At 43.8% G+C, this 12,041-nt stretch overlaps 1 protein-coding gene and 1 long non-coding RNA gene across 5 annotated transcripts in view; one reads left to right on the top strand and one right to left on the bottom strand.

The window, feature by feature from the left end:
- The window catches only part of INO80D (INO80 complex subunit D), a 68,966-nt gene extending 66,367 nt beyond the window's left edge, over positions 1-2,599 (bottom strand). Inside the window, exon 1 of one of the 4 annotated variants that reach the window (XM_029224964.1) lies at positions 2,368-2,599. The gene's annotated coding sequence lies outside the window, so the exon portion shown is untranslated. Of the gene's footprint in view, positions 1-225; positions 1,680-2,367 lie in introns of those variants that run through there. The other 3 variants (XM_029224963.1, XM_029224965.1, XM_029224966.1) reach the window with 3 other exon arrangements.
- A 146-nt stretch (positions 2,600-2,745) lies between these two features.
- On the top strand, positions 2,746-3,728 carry LOC114896726. The gene is made up of 2 exons (XR_003793889.1): positions 2,746-2,981; positions 3,086-3,728. It is a non-coding gene; the product is annotated as an uncharacterized LOC114896726 (long non-coding RNA).
- Positions 3,729-12,041: the final 8,313 nt, after the last annotated feature.

Raw genomic sequence — 12,041 nt, 5'->3', positions numbered from 1 at the left:
TAATTTTGGGTACACAGTATATGAAAACATCAAAATCAATAAGCAATTTCAATTAATAAAGTTAAACAACCATTAAATGTAATTTGCATTTTTGTAAGAAATCCATACAATCTCAAATATCAAGCCTTTCTTAAGTAAAATACTAAATGGCTGGATGGCTGTCATTGTGGAGAAACAGAAGGAGTTTTATTTTAGGCAGACAAAAGGAAAAGAAGACACACTTACTAAGAATCACAGAAGGAATCTCACTTCCACGCCTAACAGAAGTCAGCACTGACCAAGTCCTGGGTTACCCCTTGCCCTCTGCAAGTACCACCTTGTCCGTGGGTAACAGTGTTCTGGGTGGGTGGGGGAGGAGGGATGAGCGGTCAGAATGTGGAACACTTCTGCCAGCCAACTCCAGCCTGCTACCAGGCAGGACACACATACCTACACACAACCTCCTGTCCTAGGTCTGCTAAAAAAAAGCTGGGAAGAAAAGGGCGAATGAAAGAGGAAAAATCACCTCTCCAAACATGCCCACGCTGGGGGCTGGGAGTGGGGGGCAGGGCACATTAACATTTCGACTTCCACACTAAAGAACACCAGGAGGTTAAGTGTAGCCACAGGAAACATCCCATCCCCGAAAACCAGGAAATCTAGATTTGGAAATTTAAGTTTTCGATTTCTTTTTCTTTTTCTTTTTTTTTTAACTTTCAAAACTCACGGCACCAAAATATAGCTAAAATTGGATCCGTTTAAACATAGAGAGAAAAAAAAAAACCCATACCCAAACCACACCGTGTCAGCTATGTTCTGTCCCCCGAGGACTCTTCCACAGACCCTTGTGAGTTGTGGCAATAACAAGTTTCCTTAAAATGCCCATTTTTCTATTTCTAGGGTTGAACCTAAGAGTATCACAGAAATCCAAATAGCTGTTATCAGAATAAATAAACGACTGATCCTTAAACTGCAGACTTTGTTTCAGGAGCTGCCCTGCCCACCTCCGCTCCCTCCTCATTCTTAATGCTTCCCAGCAAGGTCCGTCCTGAGAACCTGGGTCTCCCTCTTGGGTCCCGTCCCCGCGCTTGTTTTCCCGGACATTGACCAAATAGGACAGGAAACTCCTCCATCTGGGGGCTGCTCGAGACATCCAGCCCCCTCTCACTGACAGGCTCCTCACCGCTCCCTACCTCTTTCCCTCAGCAAGGCTGTCCAGAAAAGGGGGCTCGAGACCCAAAGGAGCCAGGGATGGGAGGAGGGTGGGTGCTCAATCTGAACATAACACCCCCGGATTCCGGGGTGAGGGCTAAAAAAGCGATTAGGAAAGCCTGCCCCGTAGAAATACCACCTGAATTTACCTCCTCCCTTCCCACTGCAACAAGCCCAGTCACTAACTAATAAGCTAAGACAAATCCCTGGAAAAACTTTTGCAAACGGGCCGAGCGGGCCCTCTCCCCAGCCGGGGGGCTCCCGGGGAAGTGGCTGGAGTCTGCAGCCCTGGAAGGGCTCGCCGGGGAGCGGGCGAGGGGTGCAGGGGCGGAGTACCTTCCACGGACAGGAACTGGCAAAGAGTTTCAAAATAGCCGAGTGCTCTCCCCCACGCCCTCGGGGGTCGCGAGCGCTAGGACCGGGGCTCCCCGAAAGGAGACCAGCCCCCAATTTGGGCCTAAAAGGAAACTTTCCGGGCCGCGGCTGCACCTGACTCTTCACCACCCCTTCACCCCACCCCACGCCCGCCAGGCCGCCCGCCCCGCCCCGGCCTGCCCGCCCGGAGCGCAGAGGAGGGGGAGAAATAAATTCAACTATTACCGGAATCGGGGGTGGGGGGCGTCGGCGAGAGAGCGGGGGAGGGGGGCGGCTGGGCGCCCATTCCCCGCTCCTAGGCCCTGACGCCCCGGTCCCGGCCGCCCGGGCCTGCCGCCCCGCGGGGGAGCCTTCCGGGACCCCGCGCAAGATTCGGCCCAGCAGCGCCGCCGTCCCGCCCGGAGGCCCCGGGAGACCCGAAGGGGCGCGGGGAGGCCCGGGGTGCGGGGGCAGGGCGCGGCCGCTGCGGCGCCCGCCGGCCCGAGGCCTAACCGGCGCCCCCACCCCCACCCCGGCCCGCGCAGGCCGCGCCGCTCGCCCCGCTCCGGCCCCGGCTGCACCCCCGCCCGGCGGCCTGCCGTCGTCAACCGTGGGCGCCCCCCAGGCCCCCGAGTCCCCAGCCCCCGCCACCTCGGCGCCGGCCCCTCTCACCCTTTCATTCTCTGCTCGGGGCCTGGCGCGAGCCGGCGAATCCCCGGCCTCACGTAAGCGCGCTCGCCGCCCGCCCTGCCTGCGCGGCCCAGCCCGCCGCCCTACGGGAGCCCGGGGATGTGGGCCGGGCCTGGGGCCGCCTCTGCTTACCTTTCAGCTGCTTTTTTTTTTTTCTCCTTCCCCCCTTTTCCCTCGGCTGGTCTGACAGATCAGAGTGAGAGGCGCTGGCAATGGACTAGGAAGCTCGGCCGCCGCTGCTACTGCTCCCCCCTGGGCTCCGGCGAGAGCCTTTCCCTGTCAAGCAAGAGGGGTGAGGATCATATTTTTATTTTGGAAACTAAAAAGTACTCCCAGGGTCGGTGATTATTAAGGGGAAATCCCTGAATATACTCTCCAGCCAAGAAGGCAGGGCTGCCGGAGCTGCACAAGAAGAGGCAGCAGCCTCCTACAGCACCACTACAGGCACTGCGAGGACATAACACCAGAGAGCAGCTCCTCTGCCCTCCGAAACGACAACTTTCCTACCATCTTGGAGGCAGAGGAAAGGGGGGCCGGGGGGAAAAGTGCACCCGCTCCCGGTAAAGTACAAATTTCGACTTCTCATCTCTGAAAAAAAGTCCACACCGGCCGTCTACACCGGCGCCTGGGGGAAAAAGCGGGGAAGAAACTGGGGGTGCTTGAGAAACGTTTGCATTTGCACCAGGGGGAAAAATGTTTCTGCATCTTCTGATGGCAAGAAATCTTTACAAGACACAGGTTTTCCGGTGATTATTGTTTTCTATTTTCTGTTTAATTTTTTCCATGTTCGTGAGAGTGGTGTTTGAATTTTTTTTCAGGCTAATAATGATTTTTTTTTTTTCCGTTACAGATCTAAGTTCTGGGTCTGGTGGTCAGTTTATAAATTTGGACTTCAAGAGACTTCCTAGCCACTTTATTTGTCTACTTATTTATACGTTTTTGTATTGATATACAGAGAGATTTATATGTTTCCTCATGTATAAAAATTTGTGTTATATATTTCCCTCCAAACTGAGATTGCTGGAATACAGTTGTAAAGGGATGGCTTTTGTCTCCTTTTCTCAAAGCAATGTAAATAAAACCTATTGACTGTCCAGAAGGGCAAGATATAGCTGTTTATTTTTCACAGTGCAAATTAAGGCAGAGATCACTGGGGGCATAAATACAACTTAAGTATAACTGACCACCTTTATAGAAATAATCCTAATGCTGTTATGATCTGCCCATGAAGAAATGTTACTGTAAAACTGAAAACAAATTTTAAAGACAGCTTTAGATTTTCTCTAAGTACAATTGCTTATTTAGAATTATGTACAGGCATTTTATTTTAATTTAGATCCTTTAAGGTTTAGACCTTTGGTGCATTACATATGTTGCTGTCCACTTTCTGTGGCACAGAATTGAGAAATGTGTCTATTGTTGTTAGAGTTGAAATGCTCAGAATTTCTAATGTGCTGCCAAACTGTGTGAAGTGCTTTTAATATATTGCAATGGATGTCATGAATCTACTTTTTTCCAATAAGCAAAGCTTAGTAGATAGATGGGAACAAAGTCACACAGTACAGAGCTAACACAGAGGTGAGGGAGAGAAGGGTGCTGCCCACTTGCAGCAATTCCCATAGAACTCTTACTGGAGAAGAACAAATTGCAGAGATATTTTGCTGTTTTTATGAAGAAAGAAAAGAATACTAGAAAATGAACAAAAAGTCTTTTTGTATGTTCTACAGGGAATGATGAATCTTGTACAAAGAGTTATTTTTCTGATGCAGGTTGGCTGACACAGTGGGAATGAATTTGTAATAGTAGTGCCTTGCATCAGTAGAATATTTATTTTTAATTGGGGTATAGTTACTTTACAATGTTGTGTTTCTGCTGTACAGTGAAGTGAATCAGCTATGTGTATACCTATATCCCCTCTTTTTTGGCTTTCCTTCCCATTTAGGTCACCACAGAGTATTGAGTAGAGTTCCCTGTGTAGAGTTCTCATTAGTTATCTGTTTTATACATATTAGTGTATAAATGTCAATCCCAATCTCCCAGTTCATCCCACCCCACCCCCCTTACCCCTTTGGTGTCCATACGTTTGTTCTCTATGTCTGTGTCTCTATTTCTGCCTTGCAAACAGGTTCGTCTGTACCATTTTTCTAGATTCCACATGTATGCGTTAATATACGATATTTGTTTTCCTCTTTCGACTTACTTCACTCTGTATGACAGTCTCTAGGTCCATCCAGGACTCTACAAATGACCCAATTTAGTTCCTTTTTATGGCTGAGTAATATTCCATTGTATGTATGTACCACGTCTTCTTTATCCATTCATCTGTCGATGGACTCAGTAGAATATTTAATTTCTTTCATTTAAAATTTATTACAAAGCATTTAGAAATAACTGATGACTCAGTTTAAAATGTTTTTTGAGCTTCCAAATTTACAAATTCCCATAATGTTAAAATGAGTTCAGATAATGCATGTAACAGATATTTACTGTTTTCATGCTGACCCCCACCTTTATCATCTATATTTGAATACAGTACCTGAATAGTCTGGGTTTTCTTTTGCAGTAATTTTCCCTTACTCTTTGCTAGAAAAATCTAAAGTAATTAAAGTAAAATTAACTGATTCTTATCGTCTCAGAAACCTCAGTTATGAAGTTGTGTTCTATTTAGTTATTTTTTTAACGTTTGGAAATCAAACACTTCGGTCACAACAAGGAAATCCGTTCCCTTAATGAAGAAATCTAGTGGACTTGAAAAACGTGTTTTTGAGCAACTTGTTTCTTATATGTGACATGACATGACTTTGTAGATATGCTTTGAATTTTTCAAGAAATTAAGATGTGTTTGCCTTAAGCTGACTGCACCCTTTTATGCAATCCCTCTTGTGACCAACAGGCTTGTTTGTGTGATGTCCATCAGGGGATAGGGATATGGTGCATAATCTTAGCATTTCAGCGTCTTTCTCTTTATAAAGCTTGACTTGTACAGGGCTGTGATCCATGATGTTTATCCACCAGCTGAGCTAAATAGCCCAGACTTGGGGAATTACAGCCCCAAGAAGAAGAAATCCTGCTAGGTTTGTAACATTGGTGAATTTGATTGGTCAGTGTTTATTTCACTTGATAATTGAACTCATTTCCGGTGTTATTTCTAATTCCTAGAAACTACAGGTGCTGACAAAACTACTGACATAATTAACCTTAAATAAACGTATTTTGCCCAATAAAATTCCCAATACTGTACTCAAATTTGGCTAACATTGAGCCCCTAATACATCTTGGTAAACCTTGCTGGACACTTTTATGTATGTGCTCTGGTTTAATTCCCCCAAGGGCTCCAAAAAGTATTATTTTTCTTTCCCTTCTCCCCTCCTTCTCCTCCTTTCCACTTCTTTCTTCTTTTAAATACAGTTGGGATAATCGTCTTCAATTTCAAGGAATGTAGACGTTCTTGGCCCTAAGGCTTTCAATAAGATTCCAAATCCTTTAGCTCTGTAGTTTCTGAGGTGCCTTCCACAGCTCTATACGCTATATCTGGAAATGCTAAGTTTCTGCCATTTACTCTTTGCCAAAAACAAAACTGAGTAGCCGGCAGCTGGAGCCCCTTCATTCACCAGTGGCAACCAGCGGCTTATTTCACCTTCATGAAGTCTAGTACCTAAGTCTATCCATTGTTTTGAGACAAATATATATTTGTCAATTGAAATGCACTGTGTTTAAGAGAGATTTCCTTCCTGATCCTGAAAGGGAGCAGTACATGTAATGCACTAGCATAATTAGAAATGTTACCTATGTTGTAAAGTTATGGTATTTTCTGAAAGATCTAGTCAGTGGATGTAGTGACCTGGAGCCATGAATGCCAGAGTTTTACCTATGTGATACTTAGAGCAGTAGTGTCTTTTATTTATTCTGTTATTATGCCTTAATTTCACCAGTAGCTTGTTTTGGCCTTTAGTTGAAATAGGAGACACTTGCCTTAATATTTTTACTATTATAAACTTTAATTGATGTGCCTTTTGGTATTAATGATTTTAATTTTGTAAAAATTGACCACCTTATTGTGAACACTATGGTGAAGAAAATACCACCTAGGGAATTCCCTGGTGGTCCAATGGTTAGGACTCCACACTCTCACTGGCAAGGGCCCAGGTTCAATCCCTGCTCCGGAAACTAAGATCCCACAAGCCGCAGGGTGTGGCCAAAAGAAAAGAAAAGAAAATACAACCTATATCCTTAAAAGAGCTCATTCACAGATTGTGTGGATTTAAAGTGAAAGATTTATGCATGTTTAATATATTAGATGTTTTTAAGCAATAAAGCCATGTCTTTATTGGCGAATGTTTTGCTGACAGGATCACCAAGTGTTTAAAAAGACACTGACAGCAGACATGATTATACAAATTTAGTGGGGGGGTTTGGGGAGAGTAGGGGTGTGATTATAAACCTTCCCTAATCACAGAAATGTTTTTTTCTAACATTTCTAAAGGCAAACTCTGAAGTGATACCGAGAGGTCCCTACTAGTTTGAAAACTTCCAAGGAGGTGAAAAGAAGTGTGTGTACAGAGCCTAGAAGTTTTCAAACATCATACTATTATGATGGCCATAAATGTACATTTTTTTCACTCTAAGCATTTCTGTTTTGGAAACATTTGTTGGTAATGTTTCTATCTAAAACAAAGATTTTAGTTTTATTGTGGTTACTGTGCCCTGAAGAAAATGTTTCTGAGACAAGCATTGTATTTGGGAGACATCCACATCATAGCTTTAGGTTATTCGAATATGAAATTTCTATAATATAGATGCAACTATAGTCAAAACACACATGATCAGGTAATCTCCAAGTTCTGACACCTACCCAGGGGCACTGAGGCCTGGGGACTACTACCTAATGCCAAGCCAGAAACCAAGAAAGTCTTTTTTTTTTTTTAAATCCCCATAAGGGGCAAAAGATATCCTCCAAAAACCAAATGGTCACTGGCAGCAGCAGGGGCAAGTTTCCCTGCCTTCTCGTCACGCTGCAAGCAGAGGATGTGCCATCGCCTTGGCCATAGCATTCTTGGGCCGTTTTATTGACTCCTTACCTTACACTGAGGAAAAAAAACACCTCTCCAACTGAAGTCGTTTTTAAAGTAATGGTTAGTAAAAACACCCCAAAGCAGTATTAAAGATTGGATTTGGGCAGAATTATAAGTGTTAGTCAACTTTTTCTATAATTCATAATGAGAAAACTGTGTCCCAGAGGTGGTGGTTAGCTAAAACATTGTAGTAAGAAGAGAAATCCATAGAGTCCTCGGAATGATACGCAGAGATCAACACAAAGGTGACTGTTCATTTCTGCTAGGTTCCTGGTTAAGCAAGCTTTGTAGACCCGCTGGGAACTTAACCACTATTTCCATGGGAAAATAAACCCCAGGTTCCAAATAACTAGCTCACAGTGATATTCTGGGACACAGCCCTTTAATAAGTTTGGACTTCCTGTTCTATAATAACTTTGCCATATATTTGTTACAGGCTGCCAGAATTCAATCGTAAGGGAAAAGGGGGAAATCCTCTCATTCAGTTAGGGTAAGGAATAACTATTTAACACAATTTAAACAGCTTGATTTAAATTCATGTAAGGAAGATTATCAAAGATACAATATGGTGAGGCCAGTTGTAGTACACCAGGAAGAGGAAAAGACCTCAGTGAAAAATAAAAATTGTACTGTTAACCGTATATACTGGTGTTTCTGTTTTATACATACCTGGGTGCTGTATGGTCTTACAGTAGGTATTTGCATTTTGTTTTATTCTTAAGGAAAACCAGAAGGAGAAAGAAATGAGGGCACAGAAGTAGATAAGATTCTACTAAAAATTACCCAACCTAGCCTCCTCCTATTAGGCTGAGGCTGTTTTTGCCCCACAGAGCAAGCCACGGCCATTCTTGTGATGCCTCTGTTCTTCTCACCTCTGCCAGGTAAATCCCGCTCTGCGCTGAGGACTTGTTCAAAATCTTGTTCCTGAAGCCTTCTGGTGCCAACCTGAGTGTACAGTGACCTTATTCTTACTTTAATGCCTTGAGTTGTTTTCTAGGATTTTTTTTTTCCCCACATGCGTTCCTTTTGTGCAGGAGGAGCTGTAATGGTTTAAGAGCTTAATCTCCAGTCCAGGCCATCTGGTTTAGAAACTTGGCTCCACCATTTTCCTTGGTAGTGTGACCCTGGGCAAGTACTTAACCTCTAAGGAATAAGAACAGTACCTACCTCATTGCATTGTTTGAGGATTACAGGTCATAGTGCATGTAAGGCACAAGGCGGGTCTTAGTGCCGTGTAAAGCTCAGCTGCTCTCTCTGGGTGCTTGCCAGTAAACACCTTGCACGCAGTACATCCCAAGGTCAGGGAGTACTGCTTTGTTTGTGTTGTGTTTTGTTTTTAAACACTACCAAGACAGTGGACTTAGCACTAGTCACAAGTTGAATTAATTCAATACAGAAAAAGATAGAAGACTATGATTATGCCATACCAAATACCTACAAAAACAATCCATTTTTTTTTCCGGATATTTTTGAATACCCAGATAGTTGACAGTCAGTAGCAAAGATTTTTAAGTTTAGCTGAGATTTGGGTGTCCTTCAGACTCAATCAAGATCTTAAAGAATATAAAAGGAGGACTTCCCTGGTGGCGCAGTGATTAAGAATCTGCCTGCCAATGCAGGGGACACAGGTTCGAGCCCTGGTCCAGGAAGATACCACATGCCAAGGAGCAACTAAGCCCGTGCGCCACAGCTACTGAGCTTGCGCTCTAGAGCCTGCAACGCACAACTACTGAACCGTGTGCCACAACTACAGAAGCTCACACGCCTAGAGCCAGTGCTCCGCAACGAGAAGCCACTGCAATGAGAAGCCTGCGCACTGCAACAAAGAGTAGCCCCTGCTCAGAGCAACTAGAGAAAAGCGTGTGTGCAACAACGAAGACCCAACGCAGCCAAAAATAAAATGTAAATAAACAGATAAATTATATATATATATATATATAAAATGAGATACAGGAAGAGTACATATAAAACATATATCAAGAGAAATATTGTTACCAGTTAATGCCTTTTCATTAGCCGTTCTAAAGAGAGAGATGCATTTAAATTTCAATATGAGATATTGGAGAAGACTTTTCTGACAATAAGGCATAAAAAGGTTTACGAAATATCTTCAAAGCAAGTCATCCTGGGACTTCCCTGGTGGTGCAGTGGTTAAGAATCCGCCTGCCAATGCAGGGGACACGAGTTCAAGCCCTGGTCCGGAAAGATCCCACATGCCACAGATCGACTAAGCCTGTGCGCCACAACTCCTGAGCCTGCACTCTAGAGCTCGTGAGCCACAACTACTGAGCCCATGTGCCACAACTACTGAAGCCCACACGCCTAGAGCTGTGCACCACAACAAAGAAAAGCCACCACAAGGAGAAGCCCACACCGCAACAAAGAGTAGCCCCTGCTCACCACAACTAGAGAAAGCCCATGTGCGTCAAGACCCAATGCAGCCATAAATAAATAAATAAATAAAAATTTTTAAAGAGTCATACCACAAAGGGAATAGTAGGTGTTTGACACATTTAATGTTTCCAATGAACTGTTTGATAGGGCAGGTACTAGTTTATTGTTTTAAAATGCAGTGTTAAGTAGTAGACAAAGTGTGGGGTTTAGATCAGAAAACCATGTGTGAATTCCAGAGCTAATATTTATTTACTAACTGTACAAACTAAGGCAGTTTCCCTAGACCCTCAAACCTCAGTGCCCTCATTCTCAACACAATTGCTTGAATAAGATGATTTATAGAACCATATGTAGTATACTATATGACATATAACAGCCACTCCACAACTGTCCATTTCCATTTTTTGTTGCTGAATTCATAGAAAGTGCCTAGAATTAAGGCAGGACTTTAATTAGAAAACTATAAAAAGGGGTCATGCTCTAGAAGCAATTTCTCAAGTACTGAAGAACAAATATCAAATTAATTAGAACCCTATTTACATATTTACTACTTTTTTGCATGATTTGTGTGAGATTTCTCTGTTTGGTTAGTTACTAGTGCTCTTGAGAAAATGATTAATTATTTTTAAAAAATATGATCAAACTGTATATTTTCACAGTAAGAACAGGCTCAGCCAACACAAAACCACAAGCATTTATTCACTCAGCCTTATGCCAGACAGCTATGCATTTCCCTGGCACTTGGCTCTAACAGAAAATGATTATGGGGTCTTCTTATTCAGGGTACTGGGTGATACAGTGGTGAGAGACCTCATCTCAACTCTGGCATAGAGTCTTTACAAGAGGGAACTTAAATCAGTTTGGCAGCTTATGACCTACTAAAAAGAGTAGAGTGATATAGAATAGAAAATACCCAAAGTCATTGCAGTCGAAGTATTAGTTCACAAAAAATTTCAGTTATAGATACATATATGTATATTTTTATGGTGGGTTAAGGACAAAAGGTTGAAGAGATACTGCTATATCTTATGAGGCTGACGTTCGTAGCGTCCTGCAGTGGTTAAGTAGTGAGCAAGACAGGCGGTCCCTGTCCTCATTGGCTTTACAGTCTAGGTACAGGATAAGGGTCTGAAGTGCCCTGGTTGAACACTAGAAGGAAGGTGAGGCCAGAGAGGAACTTGGAGACCACTGTGCTTAAAAATATTTTAAGTTTTTTTTTTTTTTCCGACTCCCGGCCAAGCTGGACGCATCTGTGGTAAATGTGCTGGCTGATGAGAACATTTGAGCCTGGATAGGTTATCTCATCAAAATACAGCTTGTCCATGCAGTTTAGCTGGCTGTACCTCAAAGACACGAAGGAATGGTTGTATGGTCAGAGAGAACCTGGAAACACTAGGTCTTCTTCGCTGGTAAAAATAAACTGAAGAGGCTTGTAATTCAAGTCAATGAAGGAAGTAGATCAGCTGAACATTAAATTGTTTACCTACAAGTCAAAGATAACTTGCATCTCCAGTGGTTGAGAGCAGTGGTTGAGAGTCTGCCTGCCGATGCAGGGGACACGGGTTCGTGCCCCGGTCCGGGAAGATCCCACATGCCACAGAGCGGCTGGGCCCGTGAGCCATGGCCGCTGAGCCTGCGCGTCCGGAGCCTGTGGTCCGCAACGGGAGAGGCCACAACAGTGAGAGGCCCGCGTACCGCAGAAAAAAAAAAAAAAAAAGAATTTGTTGCAAAGGTTAACTCCCGAGTTGGTTAACCTTCTCAGCAGGGTATTTATTGAATGCTCAATGGTTATGGTACTCGGTTAGGCTCTGCAGGGAAGTAAAAGAAAATATAATACACAGTTGTGCACAGGGAGTTTATGATCTACTTGCAAGGTAAATGACATTTGGGAAGCCCTTGGAGAACAATCAAGGGCTCAGTAGGGAACAAAAGGGGCAGAGTAAGAGAAGCCTGCCTTGGGTTATTGTGGGAGATCCGGCCCTGACTCAGTAGCCGAGGGACCCCTGGCTGCTCTCAGAACTGTGAGCCTCTCCCACTCTTAAAACCAATGAGAGTACGTGTATAGATTCAAGAAGATCTGTGGACGTCTCTAGCACAGTCCTGGCACATAGGAGATACTAGATCAGTGTTTGTTGAATTTAAATGGAGAGAATTTTTATTTACCTGGACAGAGAAAATGGCATTTGGTAAAGCAGGAGTGAGCATGTCTCAACAGAAGGTGTGTGTGGAAAAATGGAGGAAAAGACAGCAGTAGGGTAGCGCCCAGTTAAGAGGACTTTGAGAGCCAAGCTGAAAAGTTCAAACAGATGTAACAGGCAAGATGTTCTGGACTTCCCTGGT

Source organism: Monodon monoceros, unplaced genomic scaffold, assembly GCF_005190385.1.
Source record: "Monodon monoceros isolate NGI ecotype Baffin Bay Population unplaced genomic scaffold, NGI_Narwhal_1 Super_Scaffold_16, whole genome shotgun sequence".
Taxonomy (NCBI): Eukaryota; Metazoa; Chordata; class Mammalia; order Artiodactyla; family Monodontidae; genus Monodon; species Monodon monoceros.
The sequence above is the reverse complement of the archived record's forward strand: the minus strand, read 5'-3'. Positions and strand labels throughout refer to the sequence as shown.